The sequence below is a fragment of the Melanotaenia boesemani genome, chromosome 8 (assembly GCF_017639745.1).
Source record: "Melanotaenia boesemani isolate fMelBoe1 chromosome 8, fMelBoe1.pri, whole genome shotgun sequence".
Lineage (NCBI taxonomy): Eukaryota > Metazoa > Chordata > Actinopteri > Atheriniformes > Melanotaeniidae > Melanotaenia > Melanotaenia boesemani.
The window spans coordinates 20,024,328-20,047,063 of NC_055689.1; the positions used below are offsets into that span (position 1 = coordinate 20,024,328).

General features: G+C 39.7%; 1 protein-coding gene across 13 annotated transcripts in view; it reads right to left on the reverse strand.

Annotated features, from left to right (window-relative positions):
* The window catches only part of LOC121644435 (adhesion G protein-coupled receptor L2-like), a 92,729-nt gene extending 71,549 nt beyond the window's left edge, over window positions 1–21,180 (reverse strand). For 6 of the 13 annotated variants that reach the window (XM_041992343.1, XM_041992332.1, XM_041992345.1 and 3 more), the window contains exon 1: window positions 20,585–21,179. The gene's annotated coding sequence lies outside the window, so the exon portion shown is untranslated. Of the gene's footprint in view, window positions 1–20,584 lie in introns of all 13 variants that reach the window. The other 7 variants (XM_041992341.1, XM_041992337.1, XM_041992340.1 and 4 more) reach the window with 2 other exon arrangements.
* Window positions 21,181–22,736: the final 1,556 nt, after the last annotated feature.

Here is a 22,736-nt window from a genome sequence, read left to right on the forward strand (position 1 = left end):
TATCAAGGGGCAGCAAAACATTTCCTTGTCTGCGAAAAGCAGCAAAAGGTTAGAGCCTGAGACAGACTAACACACCAGACAGATAAGCTGCTTACCAAAATCAAACACTAAGGAGAGATGTGTTGTGTGTCATATGTGAAATGCCATTCACACACACACTCATGTATGTATGCCTGCACAAACATATATTCAAGATCATGCACACTCCTTGTGATGTGGACACATTTAGAAACAACATCCATACACCCACACCAGCACACACAGGAACATACTGTATCTTGTTTATTCCCTTGTGGCTTCCATCCAGCATCTCTCCAATGCATGCACACACACACTCACACACACATGCACAAACATACACATGCGCAGGATTGGTCACTTGGTTGCCGTCGCTATGCAGAAGCGAGTGAATGGTTCCTGTTGCTGAATGCCTCTCCTCCTGAGCCACCCGTCAACCGCTCTGATTATTTTATAATGAACCTAAATTTAAGCAGCAGGGCAGTCAGCTCTGATCGCTCTCTGGGCTTCGTTAATGCACTTAGATATTTTTGGTAACATGAAAACAAACAAAACATGGGGCGCTTTGACATTAGCATACTGAGCCATTATTCAAGCCACTGTTAGATCCGTTCTATACGGGACCAGTGCCTGATAGAGGTGGAATAAACATCTGCTGGATCCTCACCCAGCCTGTTGAAGCCTGAGTGTATTTATTTTCATTTGAGGTCACAGTAAAGTCTGTGCCAAGGAATTACTCGTACAGCTAACTTATAATTTATCAGCTAAACTTGGGTGGCTTTATGAAAATTACACTTTTATTTGTCTTGCAATTGTTTATCTGACAGTGGCGCCAATAAGAATCAGATAAGAGCGAAGCAGAGGGGGCTTGCTCTCCTGCATGGGAAGTCTCATAAGAGTCTCTACTGAGGCAGCTTAGGCTCTGTTCACACTGCAGCTCAATTCCAATTTTTTGCCCATTTGAGACTCATATGAGATTTTTTAATGACAGTCTGAACAGCACAAATTCGATGTTTTCAAATCTGACCCAGGCCACTTTCATATGTGGTCCTAGATTGGATACATACACAATCTGCGTGGAAGTGACCTCAGTCTGAACGGTCATGCTGCATTTCATCTGACATTGACGTCACAGAAGTCAGACAAACATCACAATTCTGCTGTTTCCCAAATATTTACTGTTATTTTCTTTTCCTTTTTTGCTGTAAATGAAAACGCTTTAAATATATGAACTAGGGATGCTCCGATCAGGTTTTTTGTTGCCGATTCCGATACCGATCACCCATGAGTGCCGATCACTGCCGATCACCGATCACTGCCGATCACCGATAATCACATGGATTGGCTGTAATTTTCTTAAAAGCACTGCCGACTATTTGATGTGGAAAAGGAACCATAAAATCCCCCTAATTTAGACAATAACATGTACATAGTACAATGCGCTATCTTTCAGTAATCAGTAGTACTATATTTTAACAGACTGAAAACACATAAGGCTCTCATAAGGCTAAATAAGAAAGTAAAACAAAATCTTAATATTGCTAAAAAAAAAAGCCAAGTAAAAGAGGCGTCCTCCACCACTGAGAACGGTTGGTCGTCAAGGCCGATTAACTGAATTATTTTTGTGGTTATTTGCTTGACTGTCACGCTCATACGGACGAGTGTTGGTAACTGTTGGCTGCGTTAGCTGCGCTCTGGCTGCACCAGCGTCTTCCTTTCATTCTGTGCAGTGAGCCTCGAAAATTCAGCGTACTCCGTCAAGTGTTTGTTCTTTAAATGCCGTATTAGATTCGTTTTATTGAAGGATTTTGACGTACTTCCCCCGCGAGGTACTTTTGCGTTGCACGTGTTGCAGGATGCAAACTTTACATCACTCTCACACACAGTGTAAAACTTCCACACGGCAGACATGTTTGCTTTGGATTTGCAACCGCGCGCATGCAAATTGTGGAGGAAAGCGGGAGCTATGACACTGCCCGCAGCGCTTCTGCAGGTTGCAGAGTATGAAATATAGGTGGTCAGATTTTGTGATCGGCAACAAAAGGCATTGATCGGCGAACACCGATCACATACTTTTTTACGGATATCGGCCGATAATGATCGGTGTCCGATCGATCGGAACACCACTAATATGAACGAATTATGAAAAGTAATGCAACGAAGGGAGGGATGGGAGTGTATTTGCAAATACAATGTGTTAATGTGCAAGTTAGGTCGCAGGCTAAATCCTACATCATCAGATCTGGTCTAGACTTTACGAGAAAATATCAATGGGTTGGGTTTGGTAATCATCCTAACAAGTTTGGGTGGTGCAGGTTGGTAAAATTGAATCCATGTAGGACTCTGCACAGACGAACTCGGCTGTGTTGTCTGTACATGCCTCTGTACAGAAGTAGGACCCACTGTTCCACAAAAGGCCATTGTTAACATGTGTGCTCTTTTTTTTCTCCTTCTTAAATGAATCAGTTGGTCATTATTTTATTGGTTCAGAGCAGACAAGTACTTCCAAATTTATAAACAGACGTAAAGCATCCATTAGATTTGTAAAAACTACGCACTACCATGACATTGTGTTATCCTTTGCACATGCGTGTCACATCAGGGCCACATACCATTCACACTTCAGCGTGATGAAGGTTGCATTGAAATGATAACGTGAACAACCACAAAAAAAAAAAAAGAAAATCAGATTTCATTAAAAATAGGATTTAAACATAAAGACCTGCAGTGTGAATGTAGCCTTATAGACCTCAGTCTACCAACAAGACTGCCACCAGTTCAATATCAGAGAGAATATCTCCAGTGACACACGGGACTTCTTCTGCACCCATTTATCATCCCCCAAATATGAACCCTGGGGCCATGGGGTAACCATAATGGTAGCTGACAGGAGGAGATTGGAAAGAGTTGGGGGGGGGGGGGGGGGGGGGGGGGGCTCCTGCCCTTCTGGCCTGTAAGACCTGCTGAGCTACTCAGCTCCTCCATACACCAGGGGGCGAGAGGCTGCCTGGCCCTGCTTGCCCTCGCCACCCTGGAGTTCTTTCTCCTCACCAGCCATTGCCCTGCTGAGCAACATGCCTCCTTTCTCCCTTAAGCTGGCGAAGGACACAGCCATGCTCATCTTCCTAAAAACACTGTTTTGTTTGGTGGGATTTCTGCAGTGAATTGGTCCGGACTTGAGATAAACGGATTAGGCGATTAACATGAAGATGCTTTACACAAGTACTGACAGACGCATCATAATTTCACATCAGGGGATTGGGGGGGGTTGTAAGTTATTGGGGGCTGGGGCCTACAATGTTCTCAAGCAGAAAATGTTTTCAAGAGGTAAGAGAGGCATCCTTAACCCCTTAGATATTATGCAGAGGAATTATCTACACTGAGCCCCCCTGAAGCCTGGGAATTGAGGTTATTTGTTACTGGGCCAGCGATTTCTGCATAATGATCATCATGTTCAGCTGCGACAGATAAGTTGAAAAAAAGGTGCATAGATATAATTAACTGTCACCACCTACACTATATACTATGACTATGGTATATAGTGTAGTATATAGTGGATCTAATGAGTTCAAACATGTAATATACACCAGAGGAGGACTGATAAAAGCTATTCATTTTCATTTGCAGGTTGAGCTCCCCTTCCTAAAAAAATATAGGATATACAGTATATTCCCAGAGGTTTTCTCTCCATTAACAGTATATCACTCTGGAAATAGGACAAAAGCGCCATCAATGAAATGAAAAACGATTCACAAACATTCATGACATCTGTTTTTCTTTTGTCTCTCCTACAGACACTGTAGCAAACCAAGGAGAGAGATCTATCATCAGTTAAGATAATGGAGAAAATGACAATCCACAGCAAATTTTTCACATCCGCATGATAGAAATAATAAGCAAGCATTTAAGAAAGGGACACCGGGCAATTAAAACATAATTAAAATAAATGGGTAAAAGAAGACAGCCCACATGTCTTAACATGAAATACCAGGCTTCGTGCAACAGCCGGCTGAATGAATGTGAGGCTCCTTTGACAAAGCTTGTGTCTGCCTCACTCAAGCTGGAGAGGCGGCCGGTGAAAGAGAGAGTGAGAGAAGGGGGCAAGTTTGGGAGTTTCTAAGCCGGGAGGGACTAAATGGATGGGAGAAGGGGGAAGAGAGAAGGAGAAGAATGGAAGGGGGAGAAAGAAAGAGGCGGTGGGGTCACCAAGGAGGATTGACAGGCTGTGAGTATGGCCTGACCTCCTGGGTTCGCCTCCAAGTTTTCTCCACAGGCTTAGAGAAGACAAAAATAAAGCCCAGGAATGTTAATTTATTTTCAATTGTCAACACAGAGAAGAGAGCGTTAAAGAGCGCATACATACATATCAAGTAAGACTGGAAACAAAACTAATGCGCAAGTCCAAGTGTAAGCTGAAAACCTACTAGTGAAATAGAGATGTGGCTCTGTAGAGCTGGATCTTGCCAACACAATGATTCTTCTTCCACTCTTTGAATAACTACTAATTTGGAGAACTTTCTGCCCCACCCCCATGCCCTACATTCAGGACCAAAAAAGACACACATGTGAGAGGGGAATTTCAAACACCAGAAAATGGTTGATGGGCTAGAAGTGGGAGATGGGAACTACAAGCACTGAGAAAACACTCTTTTTTTTTCCCTGTCCTCGGTGCACCATGATGTTCCCGGGGAACTCTTTTGTCATGACAGTCCTGTCAGGGCTGCCCTTTCAAACCCTGTAGGGACATGATGTCATTTCCTTGGCTCCACCAGTGATGAAGAGAAGTTGCAACCAGCTGCCAGAGACAGACATGCACCAACACCAAGAGCCGTCTGCCAAATGTTCTTTATCAACACTTAGCTGATAAGATACATCATTGTTAGGATTAACAGGCTGTAAGCTGTGGTTTACAGCTGCGCACGCGGATATAATAAAATATGCTCAAGACATCTTAACTACAACTTAATTCTTTTTTATGATTTGTTTTTATGATTTATTGATTAGTTGTATGCTAGCTCATTCTAAAAGGAAATAAAATCCTGCTCCAAGTAAAGAAAAAGAAAAAAAAGTAATAAATAATATAACATAATAGAAAGCCAATTGGCGATTCTTTTATTTATTTATTTTCTTTTTACCTCACACATTAAAAGTGAATTCATCTTAGGATTGGCCATTATGTGCTTATTATTCCACTTTAATAACCACTTGTTTCAGTTCCAATAAGTCATTTACATGTCAAAACATAATTTTAAGATGGTTAAAGAAAAATTTACTTATACTACTGTATGTAAGTATGGGCTGAAATGAATTTTAGTAACATCTACAATCCAAACTGCAATCCAAGGCAGTTGCAATTTTATCTCTTGTCATCTTCTTTAGGATAACTGGCTCTAAATAAAATGAGACTTAAGCAAAATAAAACATGCTTTAAGGTGGCATGTCCTTTTGTTGCAGCTCAAAAAGCCCACGCAGAAGTCCCCTGAAAGGTGCAATGTTTCTTTATTTTACCGAGACCGCACAACAGTTGGTGTGCTCAGCAGCTTCTGGGCAAGTGATTGAAGCAGGAGATAAGATAGAGTGCCAACGGGCAAATGGACATAGTGAAACAGAGAGGGCTGAGCAGAGATGCTTAGTAGAGAAAAGAGAACAAAGACCCAAGCTGAACAACCAGGTTAGTGTCAAGCCAAAATAAAGGAGGACGTGTTCAAAAAGTGTTGTGTGAGGGAACAGGCTGTTGGAAAAAGTGTGTTAGGGAATGTTTCTATTAGTTGTTGCATTCACCTGTCAGTGAAATAATGACACATGCCCTTTGTGGCCATGTGTGCCTTTTCTCACAACAGCGTCAAGACAGATGTTTTTTTTTACTAATATTTTTATACCAACATTCAGTTAAGACAGTGGTTCCTAACCTGGGGTCCCAAAGAGCACAGGGGGTCCCTGAGGCTTTGAACATTGGAGCTATTGTGATTAATGTCCACAAACCTTCTCTATTTATTTATATATATATATATATATATATATATATATATATATATATATATATATATATATATATATATATATATATATATATATATATAATATGTTTTTCATTCATCAACTTTGGATTTATCAAAGGACAGGACTAAACCAGAATATATTTTTCATGGTGTGAATCTCACTTTTGAAGGCATAAAACCAAGCATGGGGTGGGGCAGGGGGTCCATGGCTTTTTAGTATTTGCACGAAGGGGGTCCTCGAGGAAAAAAGGTTCAGAACCACTGAGTTAAGAGACAGAAATTAGTGATTGGAGTTTATGTTTTATGGAGAGAATATGGAGGGGGAGAAAGAGAGAGAGAGAGAGAGAGAGAGAGAGAGAGAGAGAGAGAGAGAGAGAGAGAGAGAGTGTGTTTGTGTGTGTGTGTGTGTGTGTGTGTGTGTGTGTGTGTGTGTGTGTGTGTGTGTGTGTGTGTGTGTGTGTGTGTGTGTGTGTGTGTGTGTGTGTGAGATTAGGATCAGGTGTTTTAAATTGCTATACTTTGGTGTGTGGAGGCTTATTTTATCTTTCTTGTATTTTAATATGTGTAAATAGTTTTTATTATATAAAACACTTTGTGAAATTCGATTTGATAAAATAATTACTGTTATGACTTAATTTGTTTTATCCCTCAAGAAAAAAATTAAAAACTAACATTTAATTATCATTGATTGCTCAGTTATTTGAGCAAAATGCAAGGAAAGAAAAACAAACAATCCAAAACTCAAACAAGATTTGAGTTTTTTTTATTTCCCATTGTTGATTTTGAGTTGCACTTACAGAGGAAGAGTTGGGACAAGCAAAACAATATCCTGAACAAACCATTTTACCATTTTTGATGTGTATTTTGCGAGCATCAAAAACATAAATGGAACTGTATGCTTTGCTCCAGTCTGCATGTATATTGCATAGTTTGTTTTGGGTGTTTAGAGGATTGTGAACTCTCAGTGTGACATTCAGAAAAATTTTGCCTTAAAATGCTTCATAGGAGACAGATTGTGCTTGTTACTCCATCATAATTAATGTTTGCATCTGAGAATCTGTAAACATTGCATGTTTGGCATTTTGCTTAATAACCTTTTTAAATGACTACATTATCAAAATTATTCATTTTTTTCTGGTAATCAGCCATAATTCACTTTATTATAAACAGTGAGTGTTGCTGTTTTGGCTCTTATTATTTAAATTCCATGCCTAATTTTTTTTTTTCAAACTGCTAAAAAAACAGATTTTTTCCTAAAGAAAGGAAAGTTAACCATGAAAGAATCAAAAGGATAAAAATACTGAAATGTCAGTTTCATTCACTAATGTTAAACCACCTCTGAGTAGCAGTTTCTGTTTGATTCTGAAATGAAAAGACTGACCTCAGAACAGTTGGTTAAGCAAGGTCACTAAAGAGGAGCAGGACGCAGCTTGGTGCTGACATTGAAAAGAAAGGTTTCTCCTTTTAATCAGTCTTTTCATAAATTTTCTAAAAGCCTCACTACTCACCTCCTGTATAATTCTCCTCTGCATTTCTCCACAAACACACCCACACACGCTCTCCGGCTCTCTCCGATGTTAAACTGCATTTTTACAAGCAGCCGTAACTGGCTCTGCAATGTCAGCCCCACCTGAACTCACTAAACAAGAGCGGTGCAGCAACACACAGCACAGCCATTCACTTTCAGCACATTTCCTGCATGTGACATGTCGATGTTCTGAGGGGAAGAAAAGCACTGATGTGATGTAATTTTTTTCACACTGTAGACCAAATACAAACTGGATTAGTTGCTCAAGAAAGATTACATAAAGCTAATACATAACATGTGTGATATTAATGAACAACATCCAGACAAGAAGAAATCTGTCTAATCGATGTCCAACATTACAAAACTTCATTCATATGCTGCCATCACACCAAAAGCTCTGTCAAAATAATCAAACATAATTTCCACACCTGACGGCAACTTGTTTAAAGAATGACAAAAGAAATGTTGCATCTGGACTGCAGTGATCTCAGTTTCAGGGTGAAAGCCAGGAAAGCCTGCAGAGCCCTACATTCACAGAAGGAAATGATGCATTATTTGCAAAATATATCAGGTTTGTCATTTTGGAAGGAGTTAACTAAGGTTAACTACAAGAGATTATTTCCACCAGAAGGCCAAAAAAACTATCTTACATACATTCAAGCTAATAACAAGGTTAAATGTGGATTTAGCTCAAATTTACAATTATGGTCCACATTTGAAGACGTTCTCTTTCACACATGAACATTATTCTAAGCAAAACTTTGATGCTATAGTCTAAAACTTTTCTTGTTTTTCTTGAGCTCTTTCTTGCTAAATATGTGCAAATGTAATCAATAATACTTAAAGGGAGTGAATTGGGTATGCTGCAAACAAAAACAGATTTTAACATGAGTGTATATATTTCTCTTCAGACGAGAGTATGTGAAATGAAAGGCAGACTCAGATAATTACATCTAAAGGTAAAATGTGATGCAATACATTCAAACTAGTTTTCAACCTAATCAAATTAATTGCAGCTCTGTTTAAAATTTTTAGACCAAGTGATTGATTAACTAAGTGAACAAAACAATGTGCACATCTAATGATCACAGCAATAATAATTACTTTCAGCTGCATCTCATACTTTATGATAATGTAATTGCACCATAATTGAACATTATATTTCATGTTAACTTTGACAGATGAATCATTCCAGCATGTTTTTATATGGATTTTGACTGAAAATAAAAATATACATTTAAATCTAGCAGACATCGATATTTGAAATTATTATTATTACTATTTTATTATCCTGTGGGTAATATATCCAAGAATATGAACACAAAGAAGTAACCTAAGAGTCTAAACTCAGGGCAAAATGAACACGAAAGATTTTATTGATATCACAAAATAAATGAGAAGTCGAGTCATTTACAACTACATTAGTCGCCCCCACTTCTGCGTGAGCTTGTTTTTTGACCCTATGTCAATCCTCCTGAGACATTCTAAGATGAAATTAAACAAAACCTATAAATTAGAAAAAAGGGGACAGAGTGAAAAACAAGTTTTTCATCTATGAAAGACACTTAGGTTCATCATTCATTAGAATTCTTACTCAGTATAAATGAGAAAAACTCAAGTAGCTTGCCTTGAACAAAGCTTTTGAAACATTGACTATAATTTTTTAAACCTGCTGGGAGGACAGTAAGTCCCTAAAACAATCCTACATACAGCTGTATCATTTCTCATATGGTCAAGGCTTTATATTGCATCGCAAGCACTTATATGTTAATCAGATATCTGACATCATTTAGGCAAACTATTCATCTTACCCTGACATCCTTCTCAACACTTTGCAACCACTGCATTTTCATCCAGACTTTAGAAACTAATTCAAGTTAAATTCTTTCCGCTGCATGGGAACAATTTCATGCAGACTGTTTCACCACAATGACAACTTCATGGCTTGCCTCACACACACTGATACAGCCATCCTCCTGGTTTCATCATATTCCTGGAGCGGATTCACTGTAAGGTTTGTCCAAACTCTAGTCTGCTTCATATTACCTCTGCACGGCTAGCACACAGGATGCATTCTGCGAACGGCCTGTGTGGTCTCTATTTATGTAGCTTTCTAACCTCAGAGACTGACATGCACTGATCTACGTTTACTCGGGGATATAGTCCCTTGTCATAAGCACACAACAAAGGATTAAAGAAAAAAAGAATCTTAAATTATGTCATTTTAGTGTGGCATGCTGAAATTGCAGGAAATCACAAGTGTAATTTTTAAACTGCTTTTTAAGCACTTTATAGACAAGAAATTACATCACAAATCAAGAAAGTGAGGGTGAATTAGAGGATGTTGAAAACAACTTAAATTTCTGATTATGTTAAAAGCAAATCAATATGATTAACTTCAAGCTAAACTCTTTGTACATGCCATGAAACTGGTTACTTAAAAATACATTTTGCATAATGACATTAAAATATTTCATGATAATAATAAAAAAGCCTGAAACTGATATCTAAAAAGCCTGAACAACTAAACTTAAGCATAACAAACACTTCAAGAAACCGTCAACAGAAACTGTAAAAACTGCTCTACAGCTACATTAGCAATGTATTACCCTGAATAAATACAGTCAATAACTTATTCCATTATAATAAAAAAAATACTACTAATCTAGTAAGAGGAAGATGAAACTGCAACAGTGGAGTGTGAAGTAGGTGGAAACTCCCTCTCCAGTATTTTCCATAATGTTAGAGGAAGTTTAGATCCGGTGACGGTGGGAAACCAGACCGGGAATTTGATTTAATCCATAAAACCACTGCAACACAGGGGTGCAGCTACAGTGGTCCTGTAAAAATGCCTCACACACCTCAGCCATTATAGCACCGTGTGGAGTAATCGCCAGTGCTAATGAGTCCCACGAGAGAGCTGCCAATACTATTACAGACCCACCACCATGCTTAACAGTCGATTGCAGATATCCACCGGTTTGCTCTGCAGGTAAACCCATCATGATGCGAGGAGAACGTTTAACACTGTGTTACTTTTTTAGCGTCTATAAGTGAGGGGTAACTTACTGCCTTTTTATGGCTTGGCCTCAGATGAAAGAGTTTTCTGAAGGGCACCATTAATACCTGCAATGATAAACAGCTGAGTATGTTTACAGATGTGTTAGTTTAAATATATTTCTTCTTTTTTCCCAAATTAAAACGTGTCTCTCGTGTGTGTAGCTCTCTGTGAAGCTGTGTTGTAGAACTTTGATTCACATTCACTATTTGTCTGCATAAAAACTGATTTTAGCTGGTGGTGGCTGAACAAGACCGAGTCTTTTTTAATAGGGACGTAAAATATTCAATTTTTGGCAATATCCAGTATAATTTTCTATTTTTTTTCCCCATTAATAGAAAAGAGTATGTGAACTGTCCTGCAGTGAAAATAACATTAATAATAATAATATTATTTCTAACTCTTATCATGAAAGGACGTGCAGCTGTGAAATACTCACTTGGTAAATTAGCACCTGTTTTTGAAAGTTTGCACAATAAAAAGCTTGGTCAGATTAGTTATAATCTGTTCAGTCTGAGAATCAGAGCCAGTAACTAAAGCTGTAAACACAACAATATAACATTATTACCAAGTGTTTTTTTTTTTTTTTTTTTTTTTGACAATCTTCGCTAACAACTGCATAATTACACATCCAGCAGTTCCAGACCAAAATTGTAATTCATTTGGAGAAGCAAATCTGGCCAATATACACTCAATTTTAGCTCTGCAGCAAGCTCCAAAACCCCCAAGGGAAATATCTGGCTTTTAATCTGCTAAGTGCTGCATTATTAGCTAGTCGCTAAATTTGTCTGTCTGTGATTTGATGGCAGCCAGGTGGTGTAATTTTTTTCTTTTTTCTTTTTTTTCTTGTGGATTCATAACTATAAGTGGACTCTTTTACATCAAATGTTCATTTGATATGCTGTGATTTTTTTATATCACCTCTAGAAATTGAGACCATATTATATACATATCCACATGTGCATGAACAGAGGACATCTCATATCTAAATAAGATAAAATGTACACATAAATTTGCCTGTTTTTGTTGTCTTGAAGATTCTGTGTTCAACACTGAGCATTTTTTTTTTTTTTTTTGGCCTGAATAACAAATCCTGACTAGCATTAACCATACTTGGCTCAGTGTTTTACTAATATTGTCATATTGTCAATATTTCTAAATGATTTAAAGTTATGACTGTTAGTTGCATAATGTCAGGATAAAATTTGATGTTTGGCTTCTTCTGGAGTTGATTCAAAACTGTTCGCTCAAGAAGACGTAGTTGGCAAGCGCTAAGACTGAAATTTAAAGTCATATTTCACTTTAAGTAGGAGCAGGAGAGAAAAGTGGGTATGACTGATGACGTTTGAGATGTGGTAGGGTGTGTGTGTGCTTGAGAGAAAACAAGAAAAGCACGTCTTTCATGCATACAGTTTTGGACCTGCCAATCTGGAGTATGTGTGTTAATTCAATAAGACTAAAACATTATTTAAATTGTTTTTGTATTTGTGAAATTTTATAAGCAGTTCAGATCACACAGGATTTATCAGAGGTCAGTTATTCTAAATCATGGCACTGATTGGATAAAATCCTTTTGAGGCAATACAGATTTTTGCCAAGGTTTATAATGTCGAGCTAATATATTTAAACCCAGATCTTCTGTTTGGCTAAATTGAATTGGAAATGAGCCATTGACTTAATCTGCACATACTGCAAGCTCCGACAGTTTTCTTGCTTGTTTTAAATTCAAAGTCTTTTCCTCTGTATTGGTTTCTATTCATTTGTCCACACACTCTGTTGGTTCCTTTAGAAACCAAGAAACACGCATCAATCTGCAGTATTTCCAGTGGGAAATGCAGACTGGTTGGACTTGATTTTCTTGTTTTGGTTGTACATAATTCCTGTCTTGTGTGGTTGCTGACTTACACAGACAGTCCCAGCATTATTAGTATCTATCTCTGATACTGTATAAACTGAGAGTGAATTCATATCTGCCATTAAAAAATACTAAGAATGCTGTGAGCGCAACACAAGATTTCAGAGAATAGGCAATAAATATAACGCAGCTTTTAGAAAGGTAGACAAGCTTCCAAAATCTTTGAGGCATGATGTTGGTCAGATTCCTTGAATGCATCAGATCTGTGACATTTTGTCCAAAGATGTTTATGGGTAAAAATGAAGTGTTTTTGGCTAAAACCACTTCTGAATAGATGTTTAAACTCAAAGACCACACAGCTGAATTTCTGCAGGCTAAATGATAAAAGGCCACACAGCTGAATTTCTGCAGGCTAAATGATACGCTTTACCAGTATTTCCAAGAGTTTGCTCTGCTCAATCCATTGTAATGCAAACACCAGGGCCATACGAATGCAGAGAGAGTGAATCGGAACAATGACGAGAACATATGCAATAAGACTCAGGACAGCTGTCAGGGTGTGTGGGTTCACATTAGCAGTTATGGATTAATTTTACTAAAACCGAGCTACGTTTGCAACAAACAGACAAAGACAAGCGATATGTGTCTGCAGTGAGTTACACAGCTTATTAGTTAGGGTCAAAGGAGAAACACCATAAAACAGATTACACTGGGGCTGTGTGGGTTTTTTTTCCTCCAAGAAATGTATAAGTGCACTTTACACGGCCTTGGACTGAGTAAATACCAATATAAAGAATTTATTAATACTCATTTATCAATTAAAAAACAGATGTGCTTTTATTAACCAGTGAAATAAAAACAAACTGAGAGTTTTCTGCATCATCTGGTCAGTTAATTAATTGATTGATTAAAAGGATTGATAACTAATTTCATTACCAAATTATCTGTAGGTCATCTAGATGATACAGTTATTAAAATCTATTGATAAAAACTGTCATACAAATAGTCAAAATGCTTGTCCCTGACTCCCACACCTCAATGTGGCATCCTCTCATTGTTCAGTTTGCAGTGAATACAGTAATCAATGAGAAAAGCCAGCCAGAGACCAGGGGCTAAAGAATGTGTTTTTTTATTTAATTAGAATAATTATTCTGTTAGCAAAACAGTTGCAAATTAATTTCCATTCAATCAGCTAATCGATTAATCAACCTCTCTTTGATGCGCTAATGAATACAAAGTGACCGCGAAGTTTATTTGTCCACCCCAACTCCAAAATCCCACATTAATAATTGTCGCAAACTTCAACACGTGTTTCTACACAATGAGAGAAAGCAGAGCCAGACTGCTGTGTTTTCAAGCCAACAAATATAAGCAACGTATACACAACCACCAATAGCACTTCTCACTGCTTCAAATAGCAAAGCAAAGGCTTCTGTAGATGCAAAGCTTTTCTCTGCTGCCAAGTTCTCCTTGTGCCATGGCTTAGCCCAACAGCAGTGTAAAGGATGCATGCCTCTTTTATTTTATTTTCAGCCCCCTGCCTCCATTTATTTCCTCCTCCAGTACATCATTCCTTTGGGTGTTTGTGCGGTGTCCCTTAGTTACCGGATAAGAGACCGTGCAGCTCAGAGAGTTAAAAGCCTGCCCTGTCCCACTCATACGAACAAGACCATCAATAATTCACCTTCATCGGGAAGCATTATCTAACAGCCTGATAAAAATTTAAAGATTGTGGGTGACAACATGGCACCATGAAGAAAGTGCTTCGTAAGAGGACACTTCAGGTAGTAACAATGTTCGCAACAGATATGTTAAAATTGAGGCAGATGGGGGGACCTGTCTGCTCCCTCCCTTTACACATAAAATGACAGGCACCTGAATTAAAGGACAACCAACAAGAAGACACTCAGCCTCTCATCTCCATCAGCACGACCGTGTGTGCGCTAATGCGGCACAAAGGTGGAAGCGTTTGCTCGGCTGTATTAACGCCCGGGCTCATTCTCATTGACAGTGAAATCCCTTTAAGCCTAGATCAATTACACCCAGCTCCACTGTAATTAAAATGTCCTAACAAAGGTCTTAGGAGCACGGGACAGAAACCTAGCCATTCAAAATAAGCTCTGTCCAATCTATGGCAATATCCACCAGAAAACAGCTCAAGATTAGATTAAGGCTTCCTTTGGTGATAAGCACATGAAGAAAAGTCTCTATGCATGGCTGCATTGCTCAAAGCAAGTCTAATTCATCCCATGATAAGGTCAAGAAATGTTTTGTAAAGCAGAGCTGACATGAAACACATTTATGCTGCATTTTTAATCAGTGCATAGACACATCAATTCATGTATATAGAAAAAACAACCTGAGCTTGTTTTTGTTGTCTCGACTACTAAGGCATCTAATTATTTGTTTTTTTAAGTACATCTTGACTATGCTCTGCCGAGAAATGACTGAATGCTTATGAGTCTCCTAATTAAAACTCAGCAGTGGAGTGATTAGCAATCACAACTCCACTCTTCAAATATCAAGATCTGATTTGCTTGGCTGATCAACAACAAGCTTCCCTCTCTCACTGCAACTCCGAGCCCGCACTCTCTGTCTTCTCTCTGTACTAAAGAGGCTTTTGAAATGGCGGAAATCAGCACAACTCTACAAGAAAGGCCTCAGCTGAGTTTTGAGCTCAATATTGCTCTTTTTTTATTCCTGCCAGAATGCCACTTACGTTGCAACATTTTTCTGTTGTTTAATGTTGCCAGTGATCACAAAACAGATTACATTGACACTGATGAACGCTTCAAAGTTTTTGCTTTTACAGGATGATTCATCATAGTATTAAGCCCAAAGAATAAAACATCAATAATGTTACTTATGGCAAGTACCAAAATTAAACTTGAAAGCTGGTCCCTCGTTGCACTGACTAGAGACGATTCCAGACACAGAGAACGCGCAAGATGGCTGACTTCACTGACACATTGTGAAAGCATGGCTATGCCATCCTAGGTAATTGATTCTCTTTGCAGTATGACTCCCGCCACTACTTATCCTCTGTGACAACGCCTGCCAATCAAAGCCCAGGGTACATTCAAGGGCTTTGACAATATCTCCTCACCTTGAAAATAGATTGGCTTCATCACAAGACACAGAGCAACACCAAGAAGGCATCAAATAGCCCTTAGACACAGCAGACAGATACCCCAAAGATTACAGGTGATCCCATGCCTATTTTCTCCCCAATGCACAAAACAGCTCCCTAAAAACTGGCATTTAAAGAATTCTTTCTATGCTTAAAGACACAACAAGAAAAAACGGCAGCAATACCGTGGGCGGTGACATTTAAGTGGCGCATGAGAGCAACAAATGCAAAAGGATTTCATGATCATTTGAAATAATCTGCAGCAAGACTGAGGTGAGTGAAAGGGCCTCAATGTAGTATTTAATTTAGCCTTTCAGCGCTTCAAATAACTAGTTTCTCAATGAGCAGATGTGCCTGTGCTGTTTATGCAAAGCACTCAATAGAAGAATTCAAGCTGTCCATCACATGTGGAGGTTCAGCAGATTACTCTTTGGAAAATACAACATGGGTGTATACCTGCTACCAATTTCTTTCCTTTCAATGCAATGAGAAATAACAGTGTTACAACACACCGGGTGACTGATTTACATATTTATATGATTCATGAATGCCATGAAGGAAGAACTGCAGTGATGCATGGCCTGAACCTCAATTTCTAGGATAATTATATGGTGCTATTTAGGAATTTGTGGAAGAGAGAAGTACTGAAGACAGATGACCTGTCAGATACACCTAATACCAACACAAAGACTTCAGCCTTTAATCTACACACTTCCTGTGACCTATACTATGACAGAACCGAATAAAGAACACTATCTTTGTTCCCCCCTGAGACAGAGCAGTGTCCTCATATGCTAATATCTGCCAGCGTTGGACAAGAAGCTCTGAGGGCGGCCCAGACAACTCACAGGTCAGTGCTAATCTTCTGATATATGAAGCCTAACAACCCGGGACACATCCATCACACGCCGCAGACGGCCTCCTGACTGGGTAAGGTCTGCACACTCCAAAGGGTTAACACACACCCCAAAGAGACCTCTGATGATCCATCACTCAAGAACTAGCCCTTTTTTTTCAGCAAAGCGTCCTGCAACGGCACTGAGGGGGTATATTTCTTAGCTGAGTGAACACTTAGAGCCACTGTGACTGCTAGACCCTGGGCTCAGAGCCTCTGTTGATCATTAAACATCCATTTCGAACCGGTGGGGGAAAGTTAACTGTCATTTTAAAAGCAGGAGGTGGTGCTATGACAGAGTTTTCCTCCCTCAGAAGTATTTTCTTGGCAAAAAAGAACATATATCCATCCATCGGTTTAATTACCCTAACACACAATCATTCCTTTCACTCATCTGTCTCTTTATTTTTAAGGCAAGCCACAAAATGGCTGTGATGTATTTTGCAGTGAATGAAAAACTTACCCTGAAGCACTTAAATACTAGAAGTGACCTTTGCTTTTTAGTTTTATGCTGTTTTTTTTTTCTCAAACCCATTTCTTTGGTGAGTTTTTCTTATTTTTCTTACAAAATGTCGACAAGAAATGTAAGTTTGACATTGCTTCAAGAAATAAATAAAAAATTTAAAGAAACCAGGAGGCCTCTTCAGAGCATCACCAGCAAATGTCAGGGTTTGTGTCATCCCCTCAGATGCAGCCGCTACGTTCTACACTCTAGACCATTTTGCAGCAAGCAGGCGGAAATCTATCTTAGGGGGAGCACTGATGCCAATTTCTTCACTGACAGCAGCCTCCACAGAGCAGAATGCATGTACCTCTCCTCCTCAGCAGCTTTTTAATAATTTGAACGACTGGGCTCAGCTCAGCACCGCAGCGTGGTTTCCACTTCACCTTCACTTTTTTCTTGACTCGACAAACTTACCACAGTTTCTCCTGCCTTATCCTCCTACACGCTGTACACAAGGCAGGCAGTCTGTTCTCGGGGCTTTGTTACAAGTGAGAAACAGACAAAAAAAATCTCTAACAGGAGGAGAGAAATATAATTTTTGAAGAAAAATACAATGTGCATTGTATCTAAGAAGAGTTTCCCCACTGAAATCAATCTAAACTTAACTCATCTGTCATTATTTATCCTCCCTTGTCTCCTCTCTTTCTGTCCATTTGTTTGTCCAACTTTTTTCAGTGCAGTGAGCAAGCTAAGGGGAATTGGACAAGACAGCTGTCAAACCCGCCTGCCGTGAGTGAAGATGGCAGGTGAAGTCTTGCTTTTTTCCCCTCTATTCTGTTCTTTTGGCTTCCAACTGGAAAATGCCCTCCCACTCGTACCCCGTCTCTGAGGTTTTGTGATGTTATTTTGTCCAAACAAAGGAAAGAGAGGAAGGAGAGGAAGGAGCCAGCTCTCTCCTCCAGCCGGTTGGGAAGCAGTTGGCTCATGTTATTACCCAGGAGCAGGGCGACCATGAAGGGGCCACTGACCCCTACTGCGCTTCCAATGGCATTTACATTCCCTGTCTCTGTGGAATAACATTTCACACGCTGCACCTTCTTTCACTATTAACCTATACTGATCCTATTTTCAAAAGAAGGCCATGCACAAAGACAAAAAAAAAAAAAAAAAAAAAAACATGCTTTTTTGTTTCTCTTTGTGCACACTTCAAATGTGTCGGAGTGTTTATTTTCATCTATTTAACCTGCTGAAAATCGAAGTGAGCATTAGGTCATGTATCACAAGACAAAGAGTCAGAGGAAAAAAATAATCCATCACAATAAGAAGTGCTTTGCTGCATTTTTTTTTCTGACAAACAACAGCTGCACACAATTGGAAATAAATATTATCTCTGCCACAGACAAACAATCAGACACCATTAGGCAGTCAGTCTTGCACAAGCATGAATGCTCCGTGTCTTTACATCCTCACTCAATCAATGTCAAATTAAGCCATTTGGTTTGCAAGAAGGTATTTGAAAACAAATTCATTTCAGAGCATTTTAGTACAGACTGCCAAAATAGTTCAAATGCTTAAAACAGATTTTCTGCAACTCATTTATACATTTTCTTGTCTCACCATGAGCGCTGTGGGTTGCCTTTCTTCAAGAATATAAACCCCCTATGACGTTTTCTGCTCATGCTGAGGAATTCTGGGTGAAAATGTTTTTAAAGAAGAAATCGTTTTAACATAGCCACGTCTCTGAGCTACATCCAGAATTTACACTAAATACATGGCATTTGGTGTTAAGATTATGGCCGACAAATTCTCCCAATCCACACTAAATCTGCTTCCAACACAAACACTTGCTCCTCACACACACGCGCACACAAAACCAACTGCCGTGTCCAGAAATCCTGTCAGTAGCTTCCTCCACCACCATCGACACCACCAGCAGCAGCAGCAGAAGAAGCAGAAGCAATGCTTTATCAGAACAAAACTGCTTGGAGGAAGGGGGCTGGTAGCTCAAGTTCTCCCTATTGAAATGCAGACACTTTGATATGGAAATTGGCAGTTACAAAAACCTGCAAGAATTCACACTATAGCATGCTCTGAAACCATTTGCGCAATGTGAGATGAGATAGCACTTCCTCCCAAAGAAGACACAGACAAATGGACCAAACCAGCATGGCTGGGGCGGGCGAGAGGTAGAGAGAGAGAGAGGCTGGGGAGGTGGGTGGGAGGAAGAAGCAACAGACCATTTGCCCCCATTTGCCCCCCCCCCCCCCCCCATTTGAATTCCAACCATTCACAGTGCAAGCACTTGTCCCAAAAAACTGATTTTACCAAAGTGCAACATCTATATCCAACAATAATGCCTCCTATTACTGGCAGGGGAGGAGGTGACCTTTTCATCACTGGGAATCACTGATGGGAATGTCAGCATTAGGCCGACACTGAACATCATCCCAGCCAAGGAGACTTTTTGTCTAGTCTTCCAAAATGGCTGGCATGACACAAAAACTTCTCCACCACGGCCAGAATATGCTGGGATTTTCCTGGTGGCAAAACAGATCCTCACACTGGGGTCGCCACAAATAAAATTCTGCTGTTTTTTAGCAGAAAACTGAACAAAAAAAAATTGTTAATTTATGGCCAAAGCACAGCTGGAACTATAAAGTCATCCATAATTTTCAGCATGAAGCTGTTATATAAGAATATGCCAAGGGAAGCTCTCAGTTTCTCCAACTTGTCAGCATGGCTTATATAATGTTGCGCCACAATCCTGATTAGGTATAGACAGTATGGATTTGACATAAATGTTATTTAACCTTGACATTTCAGCCCGGCACAGCCGTGCTCTCCTGTGGTTTCTTGTTGAGATCTATTCAGCCCTATCTCCTAAAGCCTCACGTGAGAATGAAATATGGTTCCTTCAGTCTGTAAAAACTCTATATGTGTGTGTTGTGTGTGGGGGTAAGTGTGTATGTGTGTCCCATCATCACACATGGCTGGCTAAGGTCTGTGAATTATACATGTCCTGTGAAATGATCTTATTTTACAGCCACAAAATGGAGAAGTAAATGGAGAGAGTAGCTTACATCCAACTATTTAGCTCAGTGGTGTCCCGGACAGGGTGGAGATGTTTGCTGTTTTATTTAGTTGTTTATTTATTTTTCTTCACCATTGTATTTTTTATTTCAATAAACTGGTTTTAAATCAAATGCAATTTGTTTTCTATATACTTTAAGGTCACATCAAAGGATTTTTTTTCTATCATGTGCATCCAAACATAATCCCGTCCGCACAATATGTAATCAGAAGAGCAGTTTGTGTAAATCTGTCGTAGATTAAAAATACATCCCTCAACGAGCTTTTTCATTTGAATTACATTGAAATATATGCATTCATAAATAGGCTTAAACTTGTGATCAAAGAATCCATATCAACTTGATGTGATGTTAACTTGAAGTCTGGATACTACAGCTGCCACAAAATAACATCCTACACCATGGGCTATATTGATCTCAACACAGCAGTTTCAAACTCCTTGAGGAGCCCGTGGGCCCATTTTCTGACATTTGCCTTCTGCTATCTTGGGAGTGTAAATAAATGGTATTGATTCAGCCAGCCATAACCCTGAAAGATTTAAATGTGCGCTTTTAAAGGCTACTTACAGTGCCGTGCCAAAATATCCCGGCGCGGAGAGTGATCCTATTCAGTTCAACACCAGGAGTCCCCCACCCCACCTCTTCTTTCTCCTTTCTTTTCTATAAGAAGCCTACTGAAACTACAGAAAAACGGTTGGGGCTCTGCTGCATTCTCGAGCGTCTTCACAGTGGACAGATGATGTTGTTTCCCGAGGCAGATATCTGTTCTTCCTCAAGCCAATGCGTCCAAGACCGGACGAATAGCTCCATGACGAAGGCTCTGTTCAAAAGTAATGATCGTTGCTCCCACCTTCCTCCTCCTCCTCCTCCTCCTCTTGTGCGTGCACCCAGACTCCTTCCGACCGGAGCGTTACGGGTAGACTGCATAAAAAAGGGATCACTTCAAGGAGACGAGATGCGCCCCAGTCTGGCTACAAAATGAAACTCCGAGCCCGTCAAGTCGGACTGAAAGTCCTCAGCGGTTTGATTCACAGTCAGAGCCTAATCTAAGAGGGATAATATGACTTGTTTAGCCTGTGCTGGGTGCGCTCCCGGTTGTTCCCTTTGCGTCTCATCCACACTCCGCGCAGACAGTCGGAGCTAAAGCCGGACTGGAGGCAAACAAGACGAGGAGAAACGGTGCGCCGGTCCCCTGCTCTGCAGCAGCTGGCTGTGCAGAGCAGCGCACAAAAGCTGGCGCGGATCACCGGCGCGGCACGGAATGGATCCTGGTGCTAATTAAGAATAACATCACTTCTTCATCCAGTGTCACATTTCACGCATGTGTTCAAGCACAAACAGGTTGTCCTCTGTCCTCTCCAGGTGATGTTAACAATCCACGAAGCACAATGTTTTAATCAGCATTCCCTGGTTTAATCAGCAGAAGCAACAAAAAAGGTGCAAGGACATTAATTACCCAAATCCATGTAAATAACACACTAATTTCAACCGCATTAGAATTTCAGGAGTGTGGGCAGTGGGTTTCACCTGGATCATTAGTATTAATAAAAACAACACATCAGCACAAAAATAATGAGGCTGAAGCAGATTTGTTCTAATTGGCTGAGGCCAGAGTTTATGGACAAAGTACTGAATGCAGGGGCAGCACCAGGCGGTCTAGCAACGCTTAGCAACCCAAGGACATAATGAAAACTATAATAAATAAATAAATAAATAAATAAATGTCAATGTGGTGATTTCAGTTGTAGTTTTGGATCATTAAAGTTTTTGTTGGCTGCATGTATAAAATAAGATGTGTTGGTAAATCTCATCCTTTAGGCAATCCCACCCTTGACCTAATCTCTTGGGTAAATATTATGTGGCTAGCAAAGCACTAATGCAGACCCAAGCTAAAAAAAAAAAATGGAAACGTTTGTTATATGTCAGAGTAAACAATCGCAAATTCCCATGACTCAGCTACCTCCAATATTTTAGTGACCAACACAGGGGATCCTGGCCTCATTGGAGATAACTACAAGGAGGAATGGAACTGTGATAGATAGGTGCTCGCGGTTTAAGACCAGCCACAACAATACCTGCTTCCCTCGAGCTGAGGCCATAGACAAATCCAGGCAAACACCAGAAGTAGACCCTCCGCCATTGCTTAGGTGGCATTTCTGTGCTTGTCAGAGCAGAACAAACGAGAATAGTTTTCTTAACAATGTCAAGGAAATCTGTAAGGACCCGTATGGTTCTTGTCTGTTTAAACAGCAGTGGAAAACTAAATTAAGTCAAAATATTGTCCGGGCAGAACACTGTTGATAGGTACACTGAAAAGGAACACTGGATTTTATTCCTAACAACAACAATATAGTAAATTTAGGTGAAAAGTTGTCAGTCCAACACTTATTTCTACATGTTCATGTTGCATTCAGCTTAATGTGACGCATAAAGTTTGTAATGGTGTTAATGGAGACAACTGGACCTGTGTTGCTAAGACTATGTTCACACTTAGTGATTTTGACTTGTACCCGGAAGTCAGACTTTCCGAATTTCCAGAGGTAAATGCAACATGAACATCCCTTGAAGTCGGATACCCAACTCAGAAAGTTTGAGAAGACTCAAGCTCCAACTTCACCAGTTAGAGATGACTGCTAGCACAGATCTGGCTTATGAGTCAAATCTAACACCCCATAACTCACCATCTGTGGTCAAATCACCGATAACGCATCTGTTGTTG